Source organism: Sipha flava, unplaced genomic scaffold, assembly GCF_003268045.1.
Source record: "Sipha flava isolate LNK unplaced genomic scaffold, YSA_version1 179_pilon_pilon, whole genome shotgun sequence".
NCBI classification, from domain to species: domain Eukaryota; kingdom Metazoa; phylum Arthropoda; class Insecta; order Hemiptera; family Aphididae; genus Sipha; species Sipha flava.
Genome location: NW_020272149.1, coordinates 1,231,873 through 1,249,740, shown reverse-complemented (window position 1 = coordinate 1,249,740; position 17,868 = coordinate 1,231,873). Strand labels below are relative to the sequence as shown.

General features: G+C 27.3%; 1 protein-coding gene across 3 annotated transcripts in view; it reads right to left on the bottom strand.

The window, feature by feature from the left end:
• Positions 1-15,213, bottom strand: part of LOC112680671 (hemicentin-2-like) — a 258,542-nt gene extending 243,329 nt beyond the window's left edge. For all 3 annotated transcript variants that reach the window (XM_025550846.1, XM_025550845.1, XM_025550849.1), the window contains exon 1: positions 14,858-15,213. The gene's annotated coding sequence lies outside the window, so the exon portion shown is untranslated. The remainder of the gene's footprint in view (positions 1-14,857) is intronic.
• Positions 15,214-17,868: the final 2,655 nt, after the last annotated feature.

The following is a 17,868-nucleotide window of genomic DNA, read 5'->3' as shown; positions in this document are numbered from 1 at the left end:
ACCCGGTTATTCCCCGGAGTCTTACACCGCCGAAATATCGATCCACCGGACCTTACTTTCACGGCGCTTACCAATACTGTCTGTTCCAGATTTGGTTCGCCGCCGGAGTACTACTTTAAATAAGTTTGTACCTGCGACGGTCAATCCCCACTCCATATTGTAGAACGGTTGATTGACGTACACTCAAATATTATACGTTGGGTCCCGGCTATCACCAAGCACCACCGATTGTACTGACTCACTTTGAAAATCCGGCCAGTGCACATCGACACTTTACTCGGCCACACAGTATAAATATTATATAATTTATTTTAGCAATAAACAATACATGATTACTATTACACCGGAATTCTATTAATTTACGACGCGGAGCGTCCTACACTACGCACCGTATCAAAGCTTTCGATTTCTTGGATTTTGTTGCGCGGTAGGATATTATAATGCAGTCGGAATGTATTTTTTAATCATTTCATAAATATGTATTGATTTATTTTGATCGGAGACGGCCTAGATACTATCATCGTTACGCATGGTAGGGGTAGATTATGAATACGTAAAAGTTTCCTAAAGGCCTTCCAAAGTGAAACGGAGCAAAATATACAACCATAAATAAAAAAACCTTAAAAACATCATTTATTTGTTTATTTGATATTGTGTTTTTATGTGTCGCCTGTTAGATTCAACAACCGATTTTTATCTGCCTTGCAACTATAAATAGTCCATGATGGACGATTATGCGGTCGAAAATAACATAATATAGCAATAATGTATATATAGCACTATAATCCCAACATATTATTTTATTTTAAATTTACGTTAAACCTGAGCCCATTTCATTTTTAGAAAATTACATTTTCAATTCTGATAAATATTTTAGATTTTACTTAACAGCTTCAGCAATGAGAAAAACATAATTATTATATTATAATATGTATACACCTATCTGTAAAATTTTTGATTGTGGTCAATGATATTATTAAACATTTTATTTATAACATACAAAATTATACAGAATTAAAAAAAAAATTATTTAGACAATTCTAACGATTTTAATCAAGAAAAAAATGAAAAGTTGAATTTACATGATTAGTAAAATATGTATTTATAACTATCTACATAGTTTATCTAGATGAATTTATCTAGGAAGTCTGAACACTGTGAAGTAGACAGTGGCACCCAAAATCGTTGTCACCTTGACTGTTGCAATGAACTGGAATTCCTTTTCATCAATATGTAAATAATTTATTTTGATAGTTCAATTTTATTATTGTTTTATAACGAAATACAATATCAGGAATACAGTTTGAAAAATATTTAATTTTTTTTTCTAAAAAATTTATTCAGCGTATTTGTCGTTATTTGTACGTGCATATTTAAGTAAAATAAATTAACTATTGTAGTGATATAACTTCCAATCCTTGATTATTATGATCAACGAGTATCGCTCGTTTTTAAAAAAAAAAAAAAAAATTTATCATTTCCGACGTGTCTTGTAATTATTATTTCTACGAATCTACTATAAGACGTCTGAAGTAGTCGGTTGTTAATGGAGTTTGCTATTGGCGAATGTCAATAACGTTTTAGTCGAACCCATTTGGTTTATGGGAGTGCCTACACAGTGTGTGGGCTGTATTTCGTTTTACCTTTGCGTAGATTCTGATCGACGGTTAGCTTCGAAATTTTAGTATAATATAATGTATTGTGTTCAGCGAATGTTTTATACGCTGCGATTTTATGGACGATCGATGGCAACACGACAATTGAAAGTAATATTTTACATTAACATCTCAATTTAATATCCCAGTTACGTTTTTCTCGACCAATCACATAATATTATTGTGGCATTTGAAGAATCAATTAAATTGTATACATTTATACGTCGAGCTACAGCACCCTTTTTGTCTTCGAAAACCAATAATTTTTTTGTATTTTATGTGTTACAGTTCTTCATATCCATCATATTATACGTTTTTAGACTTTTCAAAATTACATTTTACTTTCGTAACAGAAAACATGATACCATGAAACATATCTGTATATCATCTCATACATACATGCATTCATATATGCATTATATATAATTGCAAATCATAATGCTACAAACATGTAATAGCCAAATATTGTCAGCTGTCAAAACAGTTTTTTTTTCTATATTAATGTATCTTATCTATAAAATCTATTAAAAATATTTGTAAATTATTGTTTTCAAAACCTCGTAACACAATGTTATAAAATATGTTTAAATAAAGCAAAGTTATAACCATTAAAATCAATACTATCAATAAATACAATTTTTACATAAATAATATATAAGCTTGCATGCTGTGAAATAGTGATAAAATAAAATTCAGGGGTGGCTATTTAGTTTGGGTGTATAATTTTAAAAATGTATGTAATGTAACTATTTATCAAATCTAATATTTACGAATATTTAGAATTTTCTTGCTTTGGTGAGCTAGTTTAAGTGTGTGAATAAATATTACGTTTTCAAAACAATGCATTATCCATTATTGTATACGTACATAATAATAGTATAGTTATGAACAATAAAATAAAGAGAGTATCTTCAAGATTTTCGAATAAATTGTTTAATTAAAAAAAAAAAAAAAATGTCAATCAATAAATTAGAAAGGTGACCAGAAAAAAAAAATAAGTAAAACTAACACTCAAATACAACTAAATTTAAAATCATATTTACACAGTTTAATAATCAATAATAATAATAAAAAATACAATAACAATAATAATTAGTTTATTTCCATTCAAATCGAATACGAATAAATACATTATTATTATTATATATAAATAAATATATAAAGCTTAGCGTAATTTAATCGTAATATATATCTTAAGGCTTATTGAATTTTATGTCGAAAACTTGCTTACTCTCATTGTTCATTCTAATGTTTATGATTCGCAATTAGACTAGATACAGATATACCGATAATTTGAAATACGGTTTGCTCGACAACGAACAGAGTCCGTGCATGACCACGCCACATGTATGATTTCGATTTTAAATTAATAGGTATATGCTGTCATACATATCATCCATCCCCGTCTTGAATCTTTTCGACTATTTTCCGAGCCGGTGATTAATGATCTCAGGTAGCGTTTAATTTATTATTTTTCTATAAAATTTAATTAGCCACTTAGCCACACCCGCCCGCCGATGGACGTCAAATTTTCAAAAACCAACGGGGCAACGGGTATTGTTAGGGTACACGCCCGACTATTAATAAAACACTCCAACATTATGTGCTACCAAAAAGACGCATTATGTCATCAATTAACCGATCGTGTCACAAACCACAATGACCTATTGTCCTCGGTTCGAACAGGAAATTCATTGGGGCACAAAGTGATCACAAGACACGTAAATAAAAATAAAAAAATAAGTCTAATGAATGGAGAAAGAAAACATTCCGTCACTCCTTCGGATTTTTCATTTTTTCCTCCTTCCTCTTTTCATTTATTCAAGAATTTTGTAGATCATATTTGTTACCACCAGTGCATTGCAAATAAAGTTCGGTAATTCGAAAAAAATCGAGTTTTAAAAGTTTATAATGTAAGCATAAATGTCGTAGTTCAGAACTCAATTTATTTGAATAGCCACATTGTGAGCAGCGTTTGATACAAGTTTTATTATTTTTTTTTTTTTTGCGGGATTGAAGTTTAGTAATTTTCTAACACACTCTTAATATTTTTGCATAAAATCAGTGTGATGGTGAAATCTGTTCGGGCAAAATATAAACTTGAAATAAAAATTGAAGATAAACAACAAGTACGGCTGTTTTTTATCTGTCCCAAAAACCCCCCCAAAAAAATACTAAATATTATTTTATTTTTTTATCAACCGTGGCGCACAAAATAACTCACGATTGTAGGAGTACAATAACTCGTTTAAAATATTATCGCATTAAAATTATTTGTAGTTTACGTAATAATGTCATATATTTTTTCGGGGGAGTATACATTTTTACCCGGGTGGGTATTACCCCCCCCCCCCGGTCACCCCTCAGTACGCGAATAGAGGTCATTATATTTAATTTTATTCGAAAAAAAATACATAAAAATCTAACATCTGAAATATATATAATATAACATAACTGATATTTTAGAGACGCAATGGTAATAATAATGTTGGTTGAAAAGCTATTATTTCATCTCCATGCAACGGATCCCCAAGGATGTATCAAAATTAAATATATTTTTGTTTTTCTAGTCGAATTCCGACCACTAGCTGATACTGGTATACATATCAAGTGGTATGTAGTATTTAAGACTGTGCAATATTATAAAATATTTAAATTACATTACAAACGCGTTCGGTTGGTTTTATTTGACTTTCGCATTACGAACGCAGCGGGTATTCCGACGACTTATGTTTATTTTGGTTCTTACTTCAGTCGTACAATCTTAGAATGAATATGACGGTTGACGTTTCTCGTGAGAAAATTCATCACGAGAGCCGTATATACCAACCAATTTGCCGAAACGCAGTTACAACTAATTTCGACCATTTTTGCTCCAATAGGTCGATTTATTTTTGGAAGTATGTTTTCACCGTTATCAGGGTTTGCACGTAGACGCAATGTTGTTTTCAAATACATCTCGTGGTGGATAACTGAGTGAAGACTAAATAATAATCTAAGAGAATTGGTGGCACATAAATGTAAACATTATTATCTGGTCGAACACGCGTTCAAAGAAGTATTTACTTCTCGTACGGGACTCCCTGAAAAATACCCAAGAAGGACCATAATATTTATTCGGAAGGTTTTGATGGTATGTGTCATAATTGATATTATTTGACTTATAGTGTTCAATATAATATATATAACAAACATTTACCACCAACTATGTGTAAGGAATTAAACGATGTTGAATTTTACGTTTTGTTGTGTTATGAAACCTGTAATTTATAATATATATTTTGTAATGACCAATTATATCGGTTATTGGTTTTGTAATACTTATATTTCAACAAAAAATATTTGTATGGTAAAATTTAAAATTTAACTCCGAAATTCGTCAAAAATGATCAAAGAACTCTCACAAAAGTTATTTTATCTCACTTGACGGTAATGAACTTGATAAACCTGGTTGTATAAATGTTCTAATGTAGAGATATTATTAGTCTCCTATAACATTGGTTCAAATCGGTGATCGCACAATCGTAAAATATCTGTGTCTATCATATGAACAATTATTAATAATCAATATACGTATACTTGTTCGATACAATTTAATTTACCAATGCACAACAGTGTTGTATAGATTAATATCGATAAATATTTTATTTCACTCATTAGAGTGAATTATCAATCCGATGTCAACGATGATGAAGATCAAACTTAACATTTTAATAATTATAAAATATTTAATAACTTAATGTATAAATTTCATTATTTCATTACATCTCAAATCACGTTATAATTTTTAACTAATTTAAGACTTGTAATAGCATGCAATATTCCAAAACATTTAATGTGAACAAAAAAAAAAAAAAAATAGACTAAATAAAATGCTATGCAATTACAGCGACCACTATAATGAATACGAGTATATATAGTAGACATAAATAAAACAAACAAAAAATCCATAAATTGGTCTCTTATAATTTACAACATTGCCATGTTCTGTGACAAAACCTAAGTTTATACAGGAAATTTATATAATTCATTACTAAACATAAATATGTACAAACATGTCGTGAAAAGTTGCCTGTCATTCGTAAATCATCGCAAAGATATCAGTCAATAGAACCACTTGATTTAACAGGACGTGATGGTTTTAATATTGTGTACTAATTTAGAACAAAAAAGGGTAATATCCGAGCAAACTGTATCAAATAATACTTTCAGGTCAGTATTAAACTTCTTAAGCTGAGTATCAATTATGAATCATATAAAATTCACCCGGTAATTAATCTAATAGTTGTAATAAATGTATCAATTAGCCATGAAAAGAATGCTGTTTTAGATAACAATTCGTTGTTAGAATTGAAATATATTCAAATTATAAGTGGGTCGATTGTCAAGTGTTACTATTTATAAAAAAAAAAAAGTTAATCAAAGTTGATGTCTTAAAATATTTGAATTGTATCGTAAACGTTTTGATATATTGATATCTTACATTATGCACATTTAACATTGAACATCACAAAGAGTTTCAATCAATATATAAACATATGGTCAGTACATGTATGTATGTATGTATGTGTGTGTGTGTGTGTGTGTGTGTGTGTATGTCTTTTTATGTATTAACATGGCTGGGGTAGTATACATATTAAAAGCTTTTCGCAAAGAAGTGTAAAAAAAAACAGCTTATACGAATACAATGCAATTCCCTCTTATGTGTAAGAGTGTTAGTCATAAAACTAACAAGGCCAAAAGAGCACATTGTATTTTCACACATATATTTACATGCATATACATACAGACATAGACAATCACACACACTCGAATACTTGAATATATCGTGGTTATGCTTTAACCTTTAATGTTTTTCTTTATACTCGTTGATGAATTTCATTATGTTAAATATACATATAAAAAAAAGTCTACGGAATATAAATAATATGATAGTGTTATTTATAGTTGCATTAGAAATGAATCAAATTATAGGACTCGTTAAAATAATTAAAATTAACGTTAACATAGAACCGAAAATGACGATTTGTTATCAAATATAAATTTACTAAAACTTTTTATTCATTTTGCCTGTGATAAATATCAGTTCATATAAGTATACATAGTAATCAAGTTAAAACGTGTCAGCACATAGTGGCTTCTTTTGACAGTTAGTTTGTAATAGTACAGGTACATACCCTTGCAATACAAGCAACCCGAGTATCTTCCTTGTTGGCCTCATTCGTGCCTCTAGCGGAACAATCATGAGAATGATTATAGGGATCGCCTATGAACCTACAATAGACGGCACTAGCCCTCTATATTGTTTTAAATGTGATTTTATTTTTATATATAAATAAATAATATCCTTCAAAAAATAAATATCACTAGTATATCGGACTCAATGCCCAATGGTCCATGTCACCACCAACTTCAGATTAGTGATTCCATATAGAATCTCAATTAAAAGCGAAAAGCTATTCACCATCGTGAAAACAAAATTATAAATTATAAAAGGGCAAAGAGACACACAGAACGATCATCACCCCTGATAACAGTGCGGTGGAGTATATACGGTATCTCATTATTGGCCTGCATACGAATACACTCTACTCTAGTATATATTTCCCGATCATCCGTTAGGTTGAGATTTCAGTACATGTCTATACAGTGACACTTGTAATATTTCATCGAATCAACAGCATCCATCATAACTAGTAATCAGCATTCACAAGCAACATTTCGCAAGAAGATATAAGTATATTCAGTCGTTTACCTACAAGCCAACCAACCAGCCACTAGGAGAATTTCAACCCCCTGGCTGCATTCCCGGTGAAGCTCTTTCGGCTTACTGACTTGAGGAAGAGCCATTGCTGCCGCCCAGTCCATATGATGTTATACGGTATAATCACATAAACCCATTCATTCTTGTCTGTGATTGTGAACTACTATTGTTTGATATATGTATGTATACACTTTTGGATGTGTTCAATTTATATTTTTGTTTCTTGTATACATAAAGTAACAATTATATTTATTATTATTATAACGTGCTCAAAAGATAAATAAACAACAACAAATACCATATTCGTCTTGTGTATGTCCGTTATATAAGTTAATATCAAAAAGTTTATCCATTCATACACTTATTGTAAAAAAAAAAAACAAATGTACAGGTAATGTACTTCTAATAAAAATTAAAAAAAATATATTTGTATTTAGAACTAGGAATATTTATCTATACATATTAAGTGTTATAAATCATTTTTATTTATTCAATGTTACCTAATAATTCCTAAATCCCTATAATTCTTATACCATACATTTAATTCATTTTATTTAAATGTTTGATAATTCTGATAGAGCAATATATACTCATAAAACACCAAAAGTATAATTACATTTTTATTTAACCATCTGTAGCCAAGATTAGGTTTTACAAAAAATTGTATATTGAATTAAGCACTTAAATTAAGGATTGGTTTTTTTAAATCCCAAAAGTTTACATTATCTATCTTACAAATAAGTCATTTTTTCAATTTTATGCTATCAAATTTCTATAAATTTATATATAGTTTGTATTTTTTTTACGTTTTTTAATAAAATTTGTTATCAATTGTCGGTTTTATATTAATTTTATGCAGTGCATGAAATTCTTCACGTTAACTTATACTCATTTATAGAAGAAATTCATATGTTACATTTACGTAATAACTTTCAATCAAAATTATATAATCTATTATTCATATTATACAAAAAAAAAAAATTATTTACATCTAAGATGAGATAAAAAGTGTACAGGCGTGATAGTCTACTGTGTTATATAAATTTCGACTCAGTAATAATTTAATTTTATCTGCATAACCGAAGGGTTGATTTTTGAAAATTGTATTTGAATTGTTAAATTAAACATTGAGAAAAGGAACGATATTCGTTTGAACAGGTTAACAGATTATAACATTAAATTATTAGTATTAATGTAAATTATTTGAAAAATATACATCTTTGAAAAGTAAAATAACTAAAATTAAAATATAAAAATTAATGGTCTGTTTTACGTGATTTTATAATACATATACACTGCAGGTATTTATAATATTATAAACTATCATAACTTAGTAATTTAACTAAATTTGTTAAGAATATAATCCAGCCGAAAATGCTAATCGTATTATTTATGTTAGTTATACTCTTTTTTAATGTATTATTTTTAATTCATTGCATTAGAAAATCAATATCAGTGAAGGTTAATGTTGATATAAAAATGTACTGAATATCTTATTTTAAATTCAAAAAAATTCAAAAGAAAAATGATTTTAATTGTTCTTGAAAATAATTAGTGTCTGCTGCTTTACAAAATCATAATGAAAAAATATTATGTCTGTTAAATCTTTTAAATTATAAGTATGAAAAAGAAGGCTTTAAATTAACATTTTATGTGTTTTTCAGTCTATAAAATACGAAAATACCTCTTTTATCAACTTAATTACAAATGCTTAAACTTGATAAAATTAATCATTATTTTTTTAGTTTATATTTTGGTAATCAAAATATAATCAAAAAATCAAAAATTCACCTTCTTAAAATTCCTAATCTAATCATCCAGGTTCAAAAGGTTCTTAAAAATACTATAAAATACTTTTTATTTGCTATTACCATTAAAAATTGTTCTTAAAAATATAGAAAAAAATCATTCTATTGAAATGACTGACTTCATTTAGAATCTAAATTATATAAATATAAATTATTGTGCTGCTAGTATTCGCTTTCATTGAGTATCATAGTGAGTAATCAAATGAAAACGTTAAGTAAACGAAGTAATTTGAATAAATAATAACGGGGAAATGTGTTCTTAAAAGATAGATAGTAAGAATATTTAATTTATACATTGATAATACGCATAGTTCACGTGCAACTTAAATTTGGGTGATGATTTTCTGTGAGGCTTATTACAGGCTTATGATTTAATCGAAGTAAAATTATTTTACCCACAGCGTGATGTTACGACGGTATTGAAAAATATCTTAGAAGGTAAATATCTGTAGTGTATATTTTATGTACTTGAACAATGTACTAATTTTATCCGACATCCATGGAGTCGTAATTCAATAATAATAATAATAATAATAATAATAATAACAATAATAACCAAGAGTTCAACAGTTGTGCGCACTTTTACAGCTTGTATTACAACACAATCCGTACTGTTTAACCCGATGGCTAAGCCATTGTAGATGTTTGTTTTAGGGTATGTGGTTATACCCATTACACTATTAAGCGATTACTTCATAAATCATCGTACACTGGTATAATATGTGTCTGTATGGATTCGCATGATAAATTTGAACGTTGTACGTATAACGCACTCTGCGTTTAGCTATACACTGCTAGACACGAAGCCGTGTTATTATTTAATACTGATTGTATGATAGTAATTTATGTAATTTCGGTGTTTCAACATATCAGAGCGAATATTCTATCAGCGGATGGCGATTGATTTAAAAAAAAAAATTTGGTACCGAAGAAAAAATAAAAATAAATCATAATAATATATTGACTGATAAAAGGCAAAAGAAACAAGATAAAGGGATAAGGATAAGCGACATAGGGTTTGCATAACGGAACAACTGACATTTAAGACATTTGATCACACAAGCGCTGATGTTTTTCTGACCGTTTAATAATGAATAATTAACAACTAACTACCATCTAATAACTACTAAATACTAACTAATTTGTACATTATGGCTCATTGATCATTTACAACGATAATTTACTTTCACGGTTATTGAAGTATTGTTTATATTATTTGATAAACACATTCTTAATTTTATATATTATTTGTTATTTGAGTCTGAAACAATGAAATTGGTATTACTTTAAATCTACATTTTTTTTTTTTTTTTTTTTTATTATAAAATATTTATTTTATTAGTTACAAAGATATAAATTATAATTAATTTTACTTGCAAATATTTTAAATATTAACGTCAGAAATAGCAATGGTAATTATTTCAAAAATAAAAATAGTATTTATTTATTATAATTATAAACTCAACAATGAACTTATGATTATTATAATAAACGCAACTATAAATAATCATTCATTTTTGATTTTAAATTACCTAACCTAATGGCTAATACCTCATGAAATGTTACCACGTAAAGTGAATAAAAAATAGAAGACAGATTATAATTGTATCAAATGTAAATCATAATATAAAAATTATAAAAAGTGTTAAGCGATTAAATTTGGACCAAGTGCCATATGTTTGTTGCTATTTACATTTTATCTTAGTTTTAATCGTCATGTCAGAAGTAAAAGAGAAAAGGAAATGGCGTAACACCTCTCTTTCATTACACTTGGTTTTTTTTAGAATTTAATTATCAATATGCAGAGCGAAATAGATTTCTTAAATTATTCTAGTTATAAAGTGTAAGTTGTAAGAAATCGCAATAATAATTTTTTTTCCGATCCATTGGCATATTACCGTATAACTTTATTTGGTATAACCTGTATTATTGGTTCTCTTGAAGGTCGGAAGGTCAATACATAAATCTTATTGATTTTAATTTCTATAAATTAGAGATTAGAGTTTAAGTTACTTGATACGTTATAAAATATATTTTTATATTACTTTTTTTTTATTAATTTTTTAATAACTAAAGGTGAAAGGAAATAACTGTGTCAAGCAAAAAATTGGGTAATAGTGACAAAAAAAAAAAAAAAAATTATAAATCTGTCAAGATATATACACACAAAATTTATAAAATTATAATGTAACGATAAAATTTTCAATACTATCTATCAATCATAACAATAATAATTAAAATATAGTTCTAAACATACCTAATAAATATGTATTATAAATTATATTATGATTGTTTTATATTTTATTAATTTTTTATTGAAAATTTTTTTTTGTTTTTAAGAGAGAGAAATCTTTTTCTTCTAAAAAAAAATTAGCAATACACTCCCCACCCGGGAATAATAGTGCTTCAAGTAAAAGAAGGAAATTCTCAGCTTTATGTTTTACAGATGTTTACAGGTTTTCTTTTATACTTTAACACATTTTATTTTATTTTTGCACTAATGTCAGTAAAACAAACGTTTTATTACAACGGAAAATAAACGTAATTACGGTTGCAATCAATTGACTATCACATTAATGACATAACGTTTTATTTTGCGATATGTTATATTTAAGATTTAACGTATATATTCATTGTGAATACTTCAATTATATAACTATAAATATATATATATATATATATATATATATATATATATAGGTTATATGACTATTTTATGTTATACTACTATGTACTAAAATTAAATTATAAATGATGAATAATCAGACATGGCAACTTTACTCTAGTTATCTTATATTAGCTACATTACAGTGTAAGTCATTTTACTAGTTAAAACCATTAACTTGACGTTAAATATTTTAAAATTGAAAAAAATAAAATAGAATGATAATAAAGTATTTATATACAAAGTATATGTTATATTACAAAATGAAAAATGAATACGTTTAATTTATAATATTAATTAATTACATTTTTACACTTTACTTATTTTTTTAAAACAAATATTTATTTTGATAAGTCAATTTTAGATCCAAATGATTAAAACAATTGTTTATACAAAATTCAATTCTTACTACACTATAGTTTAATTTTTTTTTCTTTTGGGCTAACTATGTGAATGAACAATTAAAAAGAGCTTGTCCTATAGTTTGAAAATTAATTTTTAGATTAATAAAGTTGTTGATATGAACAAAATATTAAAAATTGAAAAGTGTTCCATAAAGATATAATCAAAGATTGATTTAACTTTCCACAGTAAAGTAGTATTTAACATAAATGGTATGTATGTGTTTTCAAATATGTTTTTGTTTCTCAATAAGCTTAAGACTTAATTCGCAAAAGAAATAATCTTAAATGCATTAAAATTACTAACGATTCGATTTTACTTCAATGTAAAATAGTAAAAATAATGCAAATTATTTTTGAGATTGTTCATTGTCGAAAATTAAATTGTATTTCTCTCAGCATTTATATTTTAGCTAAATAAAGAATATAAGGAAAAATATATTCAATCATTTGGTTTTTTCTTGTAAATAAAAATAATACTAAACGTACTAATTATTTTTTTCTTCATTTTGATTTGTATTTTTAATTAAATTTCAATAAAAAAAATTCATCCTGCTTGATCATTAAATTAAATCATTTGCTATTTCCAGTTTATTATCCAAAAACACCATATTAACAATAAATCATTGTGAAAGAAAGAAAATAAATTTCGGTTGTAAATAAATATTATATTTTTTTTTAAATAAAAAAGTACTAAATTTAATTTATTAATACAAATGTCATAAACAATATAATATACATTCAAGGATTCATTATTAAATAATAATTATATATATAATTATAATATATTTAACTAATATTAACATAAAATATTAAATTAACTATTATAGAACAGTTCAATTGTAACAGCTATAAAACATTACTAACATATGAAAGTTAAATTTAATGAGCTTATGTTGTTTATGATGACTTATATCTTTTCAACCACATAAACACATTCAAAAAATATTTATACAGGCATTTTTTTCCTTAAAATAAAAAAATACTAGCAAAACTACATTTATTTATAATTGTCGGTGTTTTTTTAATAATTTTATTCAACAATTTAAAATTTAAATACCAGAAATTTCAAGTGTTTCCATCAACCTGACAGAAAACCATACATTTTTTTAAAGATATTGGATTTTTAATCTTAGAGTACTTGTATATTGCTTATATATTTTTTTTGGATGACTCTTTGTTACCATATATGTAATTTCAAGTAACAATCAATAGTATATTGTAACCACGAAGAAAATTATAAGATAAATAAATCATATCTAAATTTATATTTTGAAATAACGAAAAAAAAATGATGATAATTTAAACATTATTTAGAAGAACATATTTAATTAAGAAAAAATATAAATAAATAATGTTCGCATTTTGACTTTAATGATACATCATGCACATTTTTAAAACCATGCTTTTAATAATAAAAAAAAAAAGTTTAGGATTTCATTGTGTTAATAAAACGTCGTACATAAATACTCTTCAAAATAGTTGTATTCTGTGTAATATTTTAATTCAACTTATGAGTATTGAAACTTGGAAGTTTTTTTGTAGAATGAATACATTTTATATGCATATTTATTTATTTATTTTTAATTTTAACGAATAATAATTCAGTGTATACCTAATATTTTCTTTTTATGTTAATAGATTACCGTATAAATGTAATCTTCAGTTTAATAAATAATAAATACTGGGTACCCACTTCAATATAAGGTAATGAAACTAATAGAAAAGTATTCCATAATCGCGTACTTGGATCGATTAATTCAAAATAAAATAATATTTTTATTTAATTTTTTTATTTTTGAAGTACACGTTCTAGGCCAATCAGTACATAATTATTAAATACTTATATTAGTTTGACAAGGAATATACATAAATTAGTTGTCCAACATTAAATTCATCAATATTGACGAACAATAATCGTTTTCGTTGAAAATTAGCATTTTATTGAAATATACCGATTTATGAGTTAATTTCTATGGAAAAATGTTTAACTCTTCTTAACGGTTATGTCGAGAATTTACCCGGAACAAAAGTTAACCGACTACCGGTGATTAATCATCATGTAGGAAAACTGTGCGCTTCCAGTTCCATGATGGCTAGATAAAAATAAAACCGAAAACTTAATGAACATTGGGCATTCTTAAAACGATTTCTAGACTGCGTGTCCGAAAGGATCTTGCAATTCGCAAACCGACATCGAAACGCGCATCGGTGTAATTCATGTGATCGTAATTGCGATTGTGTCACCGCGGTAGTTCCAACGAATCGCGCGTTGGTCCAGAGGAAAAAAAATGAACAGAAAAAAGTAAGAAATCTTTTGCACGTGGAAAACCAATCAACCGCCGGGATGGTGGGACAATGAGTTCGGACCTAGCACGAATGCTGCCGCAAACTCTTCACACCAAAACGCAACCCTTTTGCTGCTCTAGGCTGAGATCCCGTTCCGATCTCCAACGAAATCGCAACTGATGGCGTAGAATGGTTCGATTCGGACCGGTCTCGTTAGGCGGTGGCGCGCGCGTCAGGTGTACGGCTCAAACCGGCGCACAGTCAACGGTACTTACCCCAGCAATCAAGTAGCTGCACCGCGATCCGACGGTAATCCAAATTTCTGCACTAGGTGGATCGCTACCCCAGATCAACACGTTGCGCGTCACCACTGCGTTACGACGTGGACGCGATAAATGTTACGACTCGATTTCGAATCTCTAAAGGACCGGCGCACGTTTTCCCTTTGCCGACTGTTCACTATCGATCTATGGAACAACAGCAACAACAACCGCAACAACAACAACTAATACGACGATAGAAATAACGATGTATTCGATCGCGCGCGAAGCTAAAACGTATCGACGGCGGCGGCAGTCGAGTATAACCGTAACGGAGTCCGAACCGTGACTGCTGGCGAATCGCTTCGCCGTTGCTTGCGGCGGCGGCGGCGGTGGTGGCGGCACACGCGAATGCGACCGCGTACGTCGCAACAGCCGGAAAAAGATCGGGGTCCCGATGTCTGTCCCTCGGCTTCTCGCGGTCCACCTCCGTGCACGCACCGCAGGGATCGCCCACCGTGTAGTTCGCATCGAGTAATACGCAGTACAATCTTGGTCCGAAATCTTGTTGACGACGATTGTATAGGTTCATATGGGCTTGTGAAAAAAAAAAAAGAAAACAATAGTAGGAATACCGAAAAATATAGAAAATAATCGTTGTTCGTAATGAATGTTATATGAATGGTGAATTTTTTCCCTAGATAAAATTTGCGGTGATTAAATAATAATTTTAATCAAAATCATAAATCGCCATGCAATCTAATCTGGCTTAATTGAAAACGTTCATCGAAAATATGATAATAATATGTGATCTTGTGTCTTTACATATTCGGTAGCTTTTTTTTGTTATCGGAACTCTTGCTTTCGCCAGTCCTTGCGCAATTGCAATTATTCCACTACTTAATATTTGCCATTTTTCAAAGAGAAATTACAGTAATCTTGAGTACTGCAAAAACAATTTTATTTGTTTATTTTTTTATTTTATTTACAACAATTTACAAAAATGAATAGTCCCTATATTATTAATGTATATTAATATACGATATATGATATAATTATATTAGACAAATAGAATTAGATATAAATGCGAATCTGAATTTGTTTTCTATATTTTAAGACAATCTTTAACTCCTTGGCACACTTTAATGTTGTTTTAATCTAGTCGAATAATAGTGTAAATGTTATAAAACATAATTCAACCAAATTAATTTCACCTATTCGTTTAGTAATTAAAATCTAGAATCGTTATTGTTCAATTTACTTAAATTAAACCATTTCTGTTTCTAATTTAAACAACAATATTTCATCATTTTTGTTTAAGTAAATACAAATTTCTTTGATTGATTTCACCATTGACTTTTTTGAAGTAAAACGTTTAATACGTTATATTTAACAATCACAACGGAATTTAACGTATCGTTTTTTTTTTTTTTTTTTTTTTATTTGTCAAATGAAAATTCTTTTCAAATAAAGCATTAATAGTTGAAAAATACTAGTGAAGAAATAATCAATACATTGTTATAAAAAATATTATGTTATCCATATTGTGTTTACTATAAAAGCACGTATAAATCATAATTTTTGACACATTTTAACTAAATAATGGGTGTTAATGTATTTTGACCTTGGTTTTCAATGTTGTGGACAGTGCTAGTAAAATATTTTAGTTTATATATTTCCGTTTATTGCATACTAAAATATAAAAACTAATCTTTCTTTAAAAATATTTGTTTATAATGTTGTGGTAATTATAAATAAATATAAGAATCATAAAAAAAATCATAAGCTTAAAAAAAATTAGTAGTTCATTAGTTAAGTTTTTTGTTTTATTACTGAAATCAGTCTCATTGTAATATTCTACTCAAAATTTCAATCAAAAATTTGTATTAATCATTATCTTTAGATAAGTGAATTAATTTGTAATTGTAATTAACATTTTATATAATTTATTATGTATTTTAAAACATAGTAACTTTGTATTTTTTATTTATTTTACTGTTTTTTTTTTTTTTTTTTTGGCACATAGTTACATATTTGAAATAATAAAAACATTTAAATATATGAAACTGAAGGGTGAACTTATAGTTTCGTAACATATTTATTACAAAAGAAGTGTATTTTTAGATTATAATTGTGTAGTAGGGTATATTATTTCTATCATCCCCAAACCCTCAACGTATAATATTGTTCTTAAAATATTAAATGGATTCTATTTATAAACTGCATGGTAATAGTTCTAGAGACAGTCATAAAGTGATATTTTATTTTGGTTTTTTTTGTTTATACTTTTATTAATTCATTTATTCGTTTAAAATTACAACATTTACTGTTGTATATTACAAAATTAAATTATATAAAACAGGGACGGCTACTTAAAAGATACTTCACCTTTGAGGATTGAAATTCCATTCAAAAGTTCTGTTTTATGATAAAACATCTATAATTTTCGTATGCGTATCTTAAAAATAAATTCTAAAACGATTTTGAAATGGCTGTCTCTGTTATAAAATATTAAACTAAATTTATAACATAACTATTTTATTTTTTGTAATATTTAGTATGCATATCTACAATCAAATTTCCAATTAATGCATAATACATACATGTATATATATGCACCAAATATTTAATTGTGATTTTTTCTTCAAAAAATAAAAATACCTCTGTATTTTACATGTATCTAAACTATAATGCATTATATTTTTTGTTTTTATATTCCTTTATAAAATAGGTTTAACATTTTCTGTAAAATCACAATATTTTACATACAATAATCATAATTGTTATTTCAAATTCCATGACTAACGAGTTAAATTATGTGCATATATATAAAAATGATTACTTAATTATTTTTTTAATGATTTGGATTATGAATTTTCACATTTTTTTTTTATTTACATTTTATTTTAAACTATACCTACCTTAACAAAAAAAGTACTTGTCATAATAGCAGTTCTGTACAATTGTTACTGTTAATTATATATTTCATATGACAAATTTTTAATTTTAAATAAAAAAAATTGTAA